This window comes from Pogonomyrmex barbatus, unplaced genomic scaffold (genome assembly GCF_055798465.1).
Source record: "Pogonomyrmex barbatus isolate J1 unplaced genomic scaffold, ASM5579846v1 scaffold2, whole genome shotgun sequence".
Taxonomy (NCBI): domain Eukaryota; kingdom Metazoa; phylum Arthropoda; class Insecta; order Hymenoptera; family Formicidae; genus Pogonomyrmex; species Pogonomyrmex barbatus.
Window position 1 is genome coordinate 1510569 of NW_028297116.1, and position 13955 is coordinate 1524523.

The window sequence follows — 13955 nt, forward strand, 5'->3', positions numbered from 1 at the left end:
TATTTATTTACACAATTATTTACTTGTATCTTTCAATTATCTCGTTAGGAAATCGAGAATCCATTCTCATCGCTCGGTCGATGATCACAAAAGAGGAGTATCGAATCATATTTTTTACGGCGGATAAATAGCTGTAACGATCCGAGAGAGAGCAAAGTTTTCGGAGAATCATTAATTATCACCGTCATCATTGAGAGATGCGTGGATGTCCATATGAAAATCGCATTACGATAAGCAATAGTTGTCAGAATGACTGCGGGAGTTCATGGGATCTCTCCTCTTCTCTTTTCCCTTTTTTTCCTTCTTTCTCTCTCTCTCTTTATGAAATGGGAAAAAACTTTCAGGTAGCTCGTTTTCTACGTACACAGGGGGGGCCCCATCTGGGGCCCCGTGCGTGTGCACTCGCACGCGTATTAATGTGTACGTGCGTGCTCGTATCAGGGTAGGAGACGCACATGGGACCCCATGGAATATGCATGCGTTTTGTATTCAGGAATATGTTAACCCTTTCGCTTAGTCTTTCGATTGGCGTCACGGAGGCAACACCTCGACGACGGAGCAATGGTGTTCCCGACTATCCGTCTCGTCTCTTCAGGTGAGATTTTACATTCTATATTTTTGGCAACACGCATGGCGTTTTATTGTACCGTTACTGTTGTTGCGAGATCGTTCACAGGGAAATGCAATATTTGTATGTATGTTTGAGATGGTGCTCGAATCACGTTATGGCTGAAAAATTTTCACTTGTTTTTAAAATTGATTTAGAGATATATTATAATAATATTTAAAATATTTGTATACAGTAAAATAATATATTCGTTTACAATAAATTACGAAAATATATTACTTTAATAAAAGCGGAAACGAAATATATATCGTGATGTAAATTTTATTGCAGTAATGGAGTAAAATAGTGTTGTGTTATTTTCCAAATTTATATTCTTTATGCTATGCTAATAGTAATCAAACATGATATTGTTAAAAATATATAAAATAGCCGAAATATATACATTTAATTATATTATACATATTCGTTCCATAAAAGATATTTTATAAAAGATATTATCAACAAATGAAATTGTACAGAATAATCCATTAGATAAATTTAAAAAGCGAAATATTTATTCTCTTCGAGCAGGAGAAATCAATTTGATTTGTTGTATTTTTGTGCAAATGTTTATATATTATATATTGACAAGCCAAGAAGTGCTTTCAGCAATGGCGAGTATGCGCGCGATACGCGTCGCGAAAGATGGAAGTGATGTAAAAGTAATATTACACTGGGAAAGCGTTGCGCTCGTATAATAGTCGCTTTAAAAATATACGTCCATCGACGCGAAATGGCACGGTAAAATCTCTCATCGCGTAACCGATCGTTAAACAATACTCGAATTCTTGTGTATTTGCAATGCAATGAACTGCTTTATTTAAATTCAAGAGCGATGCAAATAAAATTAGTTCGAATATTATCTCATAAAAAGGATGCAATTGCAATGATCTCAAGCATTCTGAAGTTTCCGGCTGAATTGTTCGATGTTAATACCATTATTATGTTTTTAATAAAATTAGAACATAACAGGCGCGCGCGTAGCGCGCGCCATTAAGCTTTTCATATTATATATTTTTATATTATTCGTTGATGGTAGCGACGTACCGTCGTGATGAAAAATAGAAATTCATCCTTGTTCATCTTTGTCCTTGTTCAAAATCGACTCAAAGTTTTATTTGCTACTAACCTCGCCCGCTTTTTACAAATTGTCATTTTGCAAATTGATACAATAACTCACGAAATTAGCGCAGCAAAAGAACCAATCAGCATCGCGGAAAAGCGACAACAATAAACTTCGAGAAATGCGAGTAATCGACTTAACATTTCCTTTTTTATAAAAGATACAATGTTAGATGTTTGAGACATTTTTGAGACATTTGCATTTCAGTCCGTCAGTTCAGCATATTAAAATGATTTAATTACGAATAATATATTTATATTGAAAAACTATAATCTCATTTCTTGAATACTTTTTTAAAAAGATTTCTCGTGTCTTGATAAATTATATTATTTAATTTATATGTATTTCTAATTTATTTCTTTGCATTTTGCAGTCCTTTATAAAATTTGATTTTTATTTTTCCGTTTGTTTTATTGATTTTTTTTACTAGTTATTACAAATGTCTTGTATTTGAAAATTCATACATTTTGATAAATGAAATATTTTATAAGATAAATAGACAGTTATAAAGTATTTACTTTAAAAATCTTTAACATAAGTTTTTCAAAAAAACAATTTTATTTGAGATACTTTAGTACTTCAGTTGTCTGAAAGTGACATGAAGCCATTTTGTAAAGGTCACCCTTCGTCTAAACTTCGGCCATCTCTGCACCCCCACGGGCATCATCCCCAGAGTTATATTCCGTCCAATTGCCTCAAACTGGTGTGGTTTGTCAGCTTTCCCCCAGACTTCCCGCTGGCAGGCAGTTGACCGCTGGTCAGTTTTCGTTTGACCGTGAATAATTTTATTCTTAACGATAGCGAGAAACCTTTAGAAATAAGTCATGCAAGCACGAAATTCGATCAGACGTTAAACAAGCATTTCACCACCCATGGTATTCGATTCATCACAATTTCCCTTTAATCTATTAATGATCGATTTCAAAAATTAAAAAAGAAAAAAATATTATCGATGCTGCAGTTAATAATGAAATATTATTAAAGATCCTTTTAAGGAGATTGTTTGAATAATCCAAGAATCTAATTCTTATGAAATATACGAATATATACCAAAACTGCATTATCAAATTTCAATTACCACAATTTCTCTTACAAACTTCGTCGCCGGTTTTCTTCCGCGTTACGCTTATCTTCTCCATTATTCATTATCAACGTAGACGAATTAACCACGGTGACGCACCTAATATTCAAATTACGTGACAGACTGTCATCCAATTGAAAATTCCGACGTCGCAACTGTTGTTTGACAAGCTACGGTTTGCACGGCTGCGAATCATCACGTGGTTCGCATAAAACTTGAAAGAGTCCCCCAAGTAGACTTGCCGAATGCTCGGGACGAATATTAATTTTCGCGGGCTTTCGAGGACGGGACGGTAGGTGCTAATAAACGATTAAACATCGACCCGCCGATAAATCATCCGCGGAATATGGTGCTGGGCGTGTGCCGTAAAAAGGAGTGACCGAGCATTATCGTTGGCTCGAGTCCTCCAGGTCAATTCGGACGAAAGGGAAGAAGGAGAGAGAGATAGACGCGAGTAGGAGAAAGAGAGATCTGGTTGGCGGTTGAATTTCCGGTTTCGCATCCCTTGGCCACTCCGGCGGGGGTCAGCCGGGCCCCCTGACCCAGGTCGAGGGTCAGCCCAAACAACCTTTCCTCGGGGTCAGCCCACTGCGCATTACGATTCTGATTTACGGCCCGCGTTTCTACGCTCGATCTACGCGGACAGCCAAGAGTTGATGACCAGAAAGTGACCAAATTGTTGAAGTGATGTGGTCCGACAGTGTTCAATTAATTTCAATTGTGTCTCGCTGAATCGTGTGGCAATGAATGAGCTTTAGTAGATAGAATGTCCTCGTGTATCAATAATACATAATGGTATTCTCGAATATGCCTTATAAAACAAAAAACGACATATTATGCATAGAAAATATGCATAAATCCAAATCTGTAATACCTGTAATACCTCCAAATCTGTATTACATTTTTACTTCAAATAAGATGTTGCAAGTTTCGATGGTAAAAGAGATAAATATTATATATCCGGATACATTATAAAGTTTAATCAAGAATCTTAATATTAATTGTGAACCAAAGAGACTATGATTAATTATATATTAATATCATCAAACGCTAATTACGTCAACGCATGATGCGCTGTCTTGCAAGAAGTAAGCAATTAGCGACGAACATTGGTGTACACCGGTGAAATCTTACGAAAGAGCGAGATGTGTGCAAGAGACGTTCCGAAAGAGATTATTACAATTCGTTGTCGGCTTCGGAAGAAGCTTCGAAGACGCGAATCTCCTGCGAGATGAGGGACGACAAGAGAGCGAGAACTAGCGAGCGGTTTAGAGCAACAACAGAAGATTTCTAAGAAGCGATGCCAAACACAAATTGGCACAAATTGGCGGCGGTTTCCGCGCAGGACGCACGACGCAAGCGGTGCATAAGACGCTAAGCCACCGGCAAGCAATTGCAAAGTCTTGCTACATCGAATCGTACGGAGTTTGGAGATGTGAAGCCCGGAAGAGGATGGAGAGAGAAGTAGAATTGGAGACAGAAGGTAGAGGTTGTAGAAGGCAGCTTCAGTGAAACAGGATAGACAGGAGGAAGGGAAGAGAAGAACGAGGAACGAGAGACAGGAGAGAGAGAGAGAGAGAGAGAGAGAGAGAGAGGGGGGGAGAGGCAGAGAAGAGATCGTTAGGCGTCTTACGTCTTGCATCCTACTAGGACGACGGAGGCTTTATCGTGCACCGTTGCACGTACAGTGTGCCCCTTCTGCTCCTCCGGTACATGTACGCGCGAGAACATACAGTAGGGTGGTTTTGGCAGGGCTATCCTCTCGCGTCTCGACCCCGAAAACCACCTCCTCGCGAGTAGCGAGGGTCACAAGCTGGCGTTGCACTGGTTCAAGTCGTCCTCCGTCCCGACAACATGGCTGATCCATATCTCATGCTGCATTTCGTTGAGAAATGTCTATGTTGTATATATATATATATATATATATATATATATATATATATTAAACAGCCCTAATAAAAATATCAAAGTCCATGATGGAAGAAATTGTGCGGATAGATATATTTCGATGAATTTATCACTTGTGCATTCAAGATAAGAGCCACACCTTAAAAAATACCATATTAACTTGTAAAAAGCAAAATGTTTATAAGTAATTAGGCAAAATGATCATTCTCACAACACGCAACACTGACGATAAGAGTACGCGCGCTTGTTCTCTACTTGATGTCTCGGATTGTCTCGAAGTTGCTATCAGTTGTGGCTTTTTCCGAGAATCGCGTAAGGAGCGGAAATTAGAGAAACTTCCGAGAGATCGAGTGGCTCGAGCACTTCCCTAGGTACTTCCCCGGCAAGCAAGTTCGAAACTGCTTCGTTGGGTATTCCTTATTGACTGGCAGGCAGTGGGAACGGGACATCTTGTGGCACGCCAGGAGGGGTGTGGGAGATTGCTTAGGCAACTTCAAATTAATTTCAAACGCAGAGAGAAACAATGCCTAATACTAAAACAAATCGTGCATCGTGTTCTACAATAATTTTTTAACAGGAATAGGCGAGAAAAAGAATTTACCTCTATCATTGAAGTCGCCGCGATGTGGAAACTAGTATTTCAAAGTTGCCTGTAAAAGACAGAAAACGTGACACAAAATGTGAATCTGATAAATTTTGTTGAATAATTTTTACGACATTATCAAAACTAAATTTAATAAATAATGTAATAAGATACGAGTGATAATTACTAAAGACTTTCGCGTTCAAGGGAAATTGAATTATTTTAATTCTTTGATAATAAATACTTCGATCGAACCTCGAACTGCACTTGCCGAAGAGTGGAAATGTTCTTAATGAAAATTTTGCATCTTACAAGGGATTAACATGCGTGCGGAGGTATTAATTGCATACATAGCGAGTACCGTTTGGCGAAATACGAGAGCGCGATGTTAATGGAATTCGACCCGGACGAGGTGGTTTCGAGATTCTATCTACCAGAACAGGGAGAAAGGCAAGGAAATGCGAACTGCCGCGCAAAGCGAGGAGGAGGAGGAGGAGGAGAGGGAGAGAGAGAGAGAGAGAGAGAGAGAGAGAGAGAGAGAGAGAGAGAGAGAGAGAGAGAGAGAGAGCTCATGTAATTACGACGTGAAGACTCGGTGAGGCTGCTGCAGTTTCGTACTTTGGTAAGGACGCTACCGTGCCGGCAAGTGCAGGCACTCGTGCAGCCCTGAGGACACGAAACATCCTTTCTGGAGGTGCCTCCGGGTCTCGTTGAGCACGGGGGTCTCCTCCATTCGACGAAACACTCTTGCGACACTTAATCGTGTCGCATCTTGTTCCCCGATACTCGCGGATGCGCGCGCAAAATTCGATGTACCGACGTAAAAGTTCGCATTAGTTCTTGGAGAATTAAACTAGCCCGAAGTCCTCTCGTACTGAGGCGTCTTTATCGTATCTGTCGCAGAAATTGTGTAATAAGGAAAGTCATGTAGCAGCGGTTATCTCTCCGGTAGCAGCGTGCATAGTGAGACATAAAAATTTTATTTATATTTTATTGATTTGAAAACAGAAATGTCGTAATTAAGTAAAATTAATAAATGATAAAAATAATGAATCTAACGATGGAAAATCATATATTTACTGAAAGATTTATAATTTTTGCATATGAATATTTATTTAGGAATGAATGCTAATGAATTATTAATATCATATTTTATTCAAAATTCTCTTTAGCAAGAATCTTATTAAATTTTGTATATAATCATAGAAGTAAATTTCCAATATCTGTCATAATTATCGTATCGCAAGAATCTTAATAAAAATTTAGATAAAAATGAGATTGCGGTTTAGCATTTAGTATGCTATTGCTAGAAATAATTTATTTTTAAAAAATGTCTTCTTAAATCGATGTTAAATGCTAAAATTCAATTTCAACGGAATCTGTCGTAACGTATAATCTCACAGTTTACGTTACGATTTTAGATTCGTAATTATCGAACTTTGCTGATATTTTCACGATAATTTTCTCGCTATCGCTCATAACTTGTATTTTTATTTCTACCGATCCTGCTATCAATCAAAGTATTCTGCCATCGGGATTTTGCCCGGTAATGCGATTTCCCAGGAACATTGGAGAAACTCGATGCGTGATGCGTTATTCACGCACGACACTCGGCGTCGTCATTTATTAACAATTTGCTACGCTCGCGCGACGCACGTGATCTCGATAACAGATTCCGGATGCGTTTCGAGGCATCACGGTGCGAAATATTATCACGCGGTTGGTCGGTCGAACGACTTGACGTTCGATGATGACGAACGACTTCAAAGGCAGAGGAATCAACGATTTCCGCTCGAAGGACAACGAATCTCCTCACCCCTCCCCCCCCCCCCCGTTTCCTCCACTTTGCTTCCTCCCTCGACGACTGGGAATCCATGTGTATGGGGAGATCCCGTAGGATCAGAGTCTCTGGCCGTCTTAACCGGCAACACGATGGATCCCCTCTTTGGCAAGCCCAGAAGGTTACCATGACGACCAACACGTGACGTAACCACCCACCACCGTGCCCGCTGAAACAAATGAAGGCACGTCCTTCTACTACCCCCGCAGCCCCTGGCCACTGCCACCGCCGCCACCGCCTGGTCTTTCTCCTCTTACACCTTCTGCCATTATACCTCGCTCTTTCTCGCTCGCCTTCTCTTTCTCTCTCTCTTTCTCTCTGCGCCTCCACCTTCCGAGATCACCGCAAGAGAATGTGGTCCTGGGTGTAGGACGATATGTGGCGGCGAAGGGAGTGCGGAGAAGAACGCAGGGAACAAACGCTGTTAGGCGAAATTGAAAGGATCGCGACCTGAGGGATATCCGATCTGATCCACGGATATCGGAAAGGGAGAACCCATGTTCCAATCGATACAATTTCTTAAAACTACGAAATAGGTATGTACGATGTTTTAGATTTCCAGTAAAAAAAATAATATAGAAGATATATTATCCATTGCAGATCGATGATTTGTTAATGTTAGAGAGATGATATGTAAGAAAAGGTGAAAAAGGCTGCATTCACTTTTAATGCGACTTTTAATAAATATTACAATCGTTAAGATATTATTGTAATTTCTAATTCTGTTCTATTTTATTTGTAAAAGTGATCCACAAAAGCTGTAAGCTATAATTACACGTCTTTTCTCAAACATTTAAAATTTTTTATAATATTCGATAAAAGCAAAAAGAACCTCAGATATAATGTAAAATCGGGTCTATCATTTTTTTTTTTATGTATCCATGATGTATATCCTATTTTCCTTTGACTTTGTTCTGTCCTTTCTGATTTCGCCCAGGTACATTTCGCCATTTTCCTAACACGACGCCGGGGAGGATTCGATTTCGTACTCCCAACACGCTCCGATTTTTATGAAGTCTTTTTACCGATTTTACCATTCTCTCTGTCTTTATTCTCCTGTCCTCTTTCCACTTACCAATCTCTTTCTGCAATCCGTCGTCCCTTTCTGCAATTCGGATTCAGGACGTTATCCTTCGGCGGGAATACGTAACGAGAGGACGCGCGAAAAAGACAAACTTCGAATCAGGATGCCTGAAGGGACGGAAGTTTTCGGGCCGACGATGGGCAAAAGGGTGGAAAAATATTCCTGAATTTTCCGTCGAATCTACCAACAGTCACTGGTCTCAAATAATTTCCTTTCCGTCCATCCCTTATCATTGACGAGCGCGATTTCTTAAAAGAAATTTGTGTAAATTCTTGCAACATGATTGCTATCAAAAGGGATAAAATGTGTACATGCACTGTGTTTTTTAAATGATCACGAAAAAGAAAATATTTATATTAAAATATTGCATTATTAATTATGATTTTATAAATAATTCATTGTTAATATTACTTCTAAAGAATTTTATAATATTACTATATGCTACTCCTTTAAAAATATTTAAAAGACGTGAGTAAAATAACATACATTTTTAGATATTTTAAATATTAAAATTCTGATGACTCAATTATAGCACTTTCTTTGGTTTAATACATCAACATAGCGCTATTTATGATAGTTATTTAGAATTCTGTCTTTGTACGAGTTAAGCGGGAAAGATATATCTTTCTAAATAATCATTATTAAGCACAGTGAAAAAAATATAAAACGCACATAGAGCTGTAGTTCTAATATAATTTTCTAATATTCTAATATAATTTTAAAAGAAATTCTATCGACATATATATTCGCGAGGTATTACGCAAAAGATTCTGGCAGACTCTTAGTCTACAGAAGCGTACAAACAGGGATAACTCAGGGCCGAGGAAAAGGGGGCAGAATTTCCGTATTAGCAGCCGCCTTTGATGAAATTCGCCCTTCGATTTCTTCCAGTCCATCGCTCTCTTCGCCTCGCCGTGCACGCTTGTATGCGTGCGCGGCCTTATATTCTTCTTTCTTCCTCGAGCAATATGACGCGTCGGAGGAACGCTTGGCGCCGCGTGCACGTGACACGCTCGAATACGCGCGATTTTCTTTACCCTCGGGGGTCAATTTCCCCCCCCCCCCCCCGCGAGCTACGTCAAGAGTCGCGCGAGTCCGCGGTTCTGGAATTCCGCTCGAGTCTAATGTAAAAAGTAACGAAAGAATTAATCCTTGACAATAAGGAACGAAGTGTGACTGATGATTGCCTCTCGCGCGAGAGGGTAAAATTCACGCTAAAAGTTACTTTTATTGTAGCCAGTGAAATTCTCCTTCGTGGGTTTTAAGAGAAAATACTTTTGCTGCAAATCTAGATGAGAAATATGTATTTTTAGCAGTACTATTAATATGTTTTAATATGGAATGTGTTAATGGAATGTGTGAATGGAATCTCTTTAATAATTTTCGCATTAGTTTTAAAATTGTAAATAATTTAACATTTATGTAAAAAAAGCAATTATTTTCTGGATCTTATGATTATCATAAAGGGTAAAGTATAAATATCAAAATTTTCAAAATGTCTTCATTTCGAGACAAGTAAATTTGACATTCTTGATTCTTTTCGTAAAAGCCGTTCCTACAACATTATGATTTGAAATAATACTTTGCGAAAATAAAATTTCACGAAATAAAACGATTCCGTCCTTTCTGTTCTTACATTTTTTTCTCATCAATCTTGCAGTAAAATATTTACGTTAATATATCATATGAATTATGTTAACAATAATACTAAACTTGATTGTATTTTAGAATATTTTCGAAATTTATAACATTCACGACTATAAATAATCGGTTTACGATAGTATTGACATTAATATTGACGACATCAATGTCAATGACTAATGTCAATGCTAATTAACTTTTGAGACAATAAATATCGTTTAATAGGAAAATAATTATTCCTAAAGCCAAGACATAAACGATCGACTGAAGAATGGAATTTAAAGGAAATAATGGGCGTCGATCAACGCAAACACGTTTGTCCCAAGTGTCACGAGTCGAACCATTATCCTTTCAGATTGGTTATTTTCGGTAAATACCATTTTGAAAAGCCAATAATGCTGTTCCCTATTGTGCTTCATTCCTCTCGGTGACGTATTTTTCCTTCTCGCTCTTGCTCGATTTTCGCGATCGTCGCGTTCGCTCGCCCTTCTCTCTACGGGATATCCCGACAACACAAACCGACAAAACTAATCCCGAAAACGGCACAGGTGATGCAGCTTCCAGCAGAAAAAAGTGGGTCCGGGACTTACTGTGGAAAATGCGTCGTGAGGGGAACCCTCAATTCAGATAACGGGTTAACCCCTGTCTCTTTCGAGGGATTGAGAGAAGAGAGAGAGAGAGAGAGAGAGAGAGAGAGAGAGAGAGAGAGAGATTCGGATATATACCTGTAGTTTATCGCGTATATCGGGAAATCTGAAGAGGAAGATGGAGAGAAGGGCAGGTAGAAATGTGCGAAGGCCAATTTTCGAGTGGTGCCGCTGAGAGGGTTCTACACGCACATGAGTTAAAAAAGAGAGTATCGCTCTTGCTGCTTGTCGAATCAGGAAGTCACGATCTGCGGATACCTGCAATGTTTTTCGCGTGAACTATTGCTTTCATTCCTAAAGGTATTGAAAGAAGTGAAGTAGAAAAGAATCATGTATCGAAACAGAGATATAAACTGTAAAGGAAATTAACGATCAAATCACTCAATTGTAAATGAAAATGATTATGTTAAACGCATTATTTGTATATATTATTAAATTCTTTAGCCGTAAATTAAATGATGAAGGATACAACGTATCGGTTATGTCGGGGACCAATTTCATCACTTTTTCGAAAAGCGACGTATTCGATCGCTCATTTAAATGCTTGAACTTCATTTACTGAGACTTCAACGTCAAGTTACAAGTCGACGTATCGCGGAAAGTTCCATAATAACGGTGGCGTAATAAACTTCGGCGGGTATAATGATAACAGCGAGTATGCATGAACTCGGTGCATACACTCGTGCGTGTACTTAATAGATTAACATACGCGCCGTGTGCTTTTCCATCTCGAACATGAAAATTATAATGCGTAATATTTCCTTAAAACGGCTATTTTCAGTAATTCATAAAGAATGACACCGCTCGTAATAGAAATTATGATTTTTTTCGTTTTTGTTCTTTGTTTTTTATATTTTTTATATATTCTCTTTCGTTAGCAAATAAATAAATACGGTTAATGTTAACAAAATCTTATATCACATAAAATATTGAGTTTTCGTCCGCAAGATATAGACAGCTCGTTGAAAGATTCTACGAGCAAAAAGTAAAACAAACGAAGAAGGAAAGAATTGCGTAAAATTTGAATCAACACCTACAGTTACTACAAAAAGTGAGCGAAAGGAGAAAATTGACTAAGAGAGAAACAGAAAGATTGAGAGAACGGTAGCCAGAATTGGAAGGAAGAGTGCAAGAGTGGAAGGAGGTGCAAGCGTTGAAAGAATGAAAAAGAGAAGCCAAGGTGAACCTCCCTCGAGGCGTCGGCCTTGAACTACATTTTTAATTGCAACTTTCTCGCGCAACTCTCTTCGCCCCCATCAGCATGCCAGCGTGTTCCTCCGGACGATAAGAACAAAAGAGAAACAGTTTTCTGTCGACGCCGTCGCAGACGCCTACCTCATCACCCCCTTGAAACTCCTACACAGTCACCCCCTCTGCCGCGGCATCCGCCTACCGAGCTCCCTCCCCCCACGTTAAGTCTCTCCGCATATTCCTTCCCTCGCACGGGGTCCAACTTTTGCCCCCTACCTCGTCTAGCTGTCCCCCGCCTTCCTCCATCTTTCTTGTGCTACCACGGCCCGTCTGCACGGCCCACCCCTTTTCTCCATGCAACAAGTAGCGCGTTCATTTAAGACGTGTCGACGTTCTTTTGTTCGTTTTAAAAAGCCAAAGCACCAGCAAAGTTCCGCTTTAAGGAGGCAAGACCGTTATCCCCACTGCGAGCAAAGTTCAGGGGTGGTTGGCGGGCGGAAAATGCGGTAGCGTCTGTTCCGTTAGCTTCATGCCAACAGATACAGCTTATTTACGTTCTCTGGTTTTTTATTCTCGTTACCAACTCGTTATCCTTCGATCGTACTTGGCGGCTATGTAATTTATTGTTTGACCTAACGAACTTACATAAAAATTTATGTTCTCTACGATCCTCATATTTCGTACAATTTACATAAAAATTTATGTTATAACGAAAACTATCTAAGAAATATTTAACTGATTATAATAATCGTATTAGAAAAAAATAACTGTGAGAAAGATAAAGGGGATTAAAAGCGGGGCAGGTTGTATTCTCAGAAAGGGTATCTTGGCATATGGCCGCCGACGGTATTTATCTAGTTAGCGCTAGCTTACGCATCCGTATTCCGGTATACTTGGTATGGAACGCCATACGATCCGGAGACGGTCGTTCCAGCATCCCATTGAGATCCATTCAATGGACCATCGCGCTTCGTTAACCAGTCTGTCGCATTTTTTACCTATCACCTATATAACCTTCCCGCGGAAGGTACAACCCTTTTTCTCGCAATTTGAATACATTGTACCCTAGGCCGACATACATATGTATATCCGACCGATACTCCTCTTCCCCCCTGCTCGCTCTCTTTCTCTCTCTCTCTCTCTCTCTCTCTTTCTCTCTCATGTCGAGGTGTTCCTTCCTGGTTTCTCTCTATCTCTGTTCTCTCTTCCTCTTCTTCCCCGCTATTCACTCTCGCATACATATCGCAGTTTCTACCTGGCTAACCCTACGGGGGGTTTTGTTGTAGCTTGACCGAGTTTTTCCTCCTTTCTTCCATTCTTTTTTTCCCGGCCCACCCCACTCTACCGCGCGCCGCCCCTCACAATGCGTCTGATTTTGATTTATATGACGCGACCGACAGCTCAAATCACCGAATCACCGATGAAAGAGAGAGAAAGAGAGACAGAGAGAGAGAGAGAGAGAGAGAGAGAGAGAGTGAATTGGAAGGGATATCGCGGGATGCGTGGAAATTATAAATTCATGCTTCCTATGTGTGTATAATGTATACACGCATATGGGAATCTGAAGACCGCGCGGCTCGTCTCCATGTTTCAGAGACCCTCTGTGCAATCCCATCCCTTTCCCTGTTTCCGTCGCCTTTTATGTCACCCTTTTTGGTCCGGCGAATATGAAAACGATTTCGATGACGCGCATCGCGCGGAAACGCCCGAGGCATTGTCCGTAGGAGCGTCCTCCGATGATTGAAGCCACATAAATATTTCGATGGATGGATGAGCGGTTAGAGAAGTTCCAAACATCATGGTCGTAACTTTTTGACTAAAAAAAAAAACAAGAAATCCGATAGAAGCTAATCTATGCTCCGTCACTATTCTTTTCTACGTGCGTGTTTTAATTCGAATCATCTCGTGATCGCTATTTCACTTTGGGAGAGTTTTACTTTTATTTCCGTTCTTATTATATAACGCTACGCTCAACTTTCTATTAATAAGAAAATGAGTTGCACGTTTCTTCTTCATCTACGGCGTGAATTATGTCGACGTCGCGTATTCCTCCATCACATATCATTTCCACGGCGCGAACATCCGCACTTCCACCGCAGATGTCACTCGAGAACCGGGAGTAGTCCCTGATCCCGCGCGTTATCGGGACACGCGACACGCGGAATCGCGATGCGGAATTAACCACGTACATAATTCCGCGTGTCGCGTCTCGATCCGACTTAACTCGGCCTGATTTGGCCCCGTAAGCAT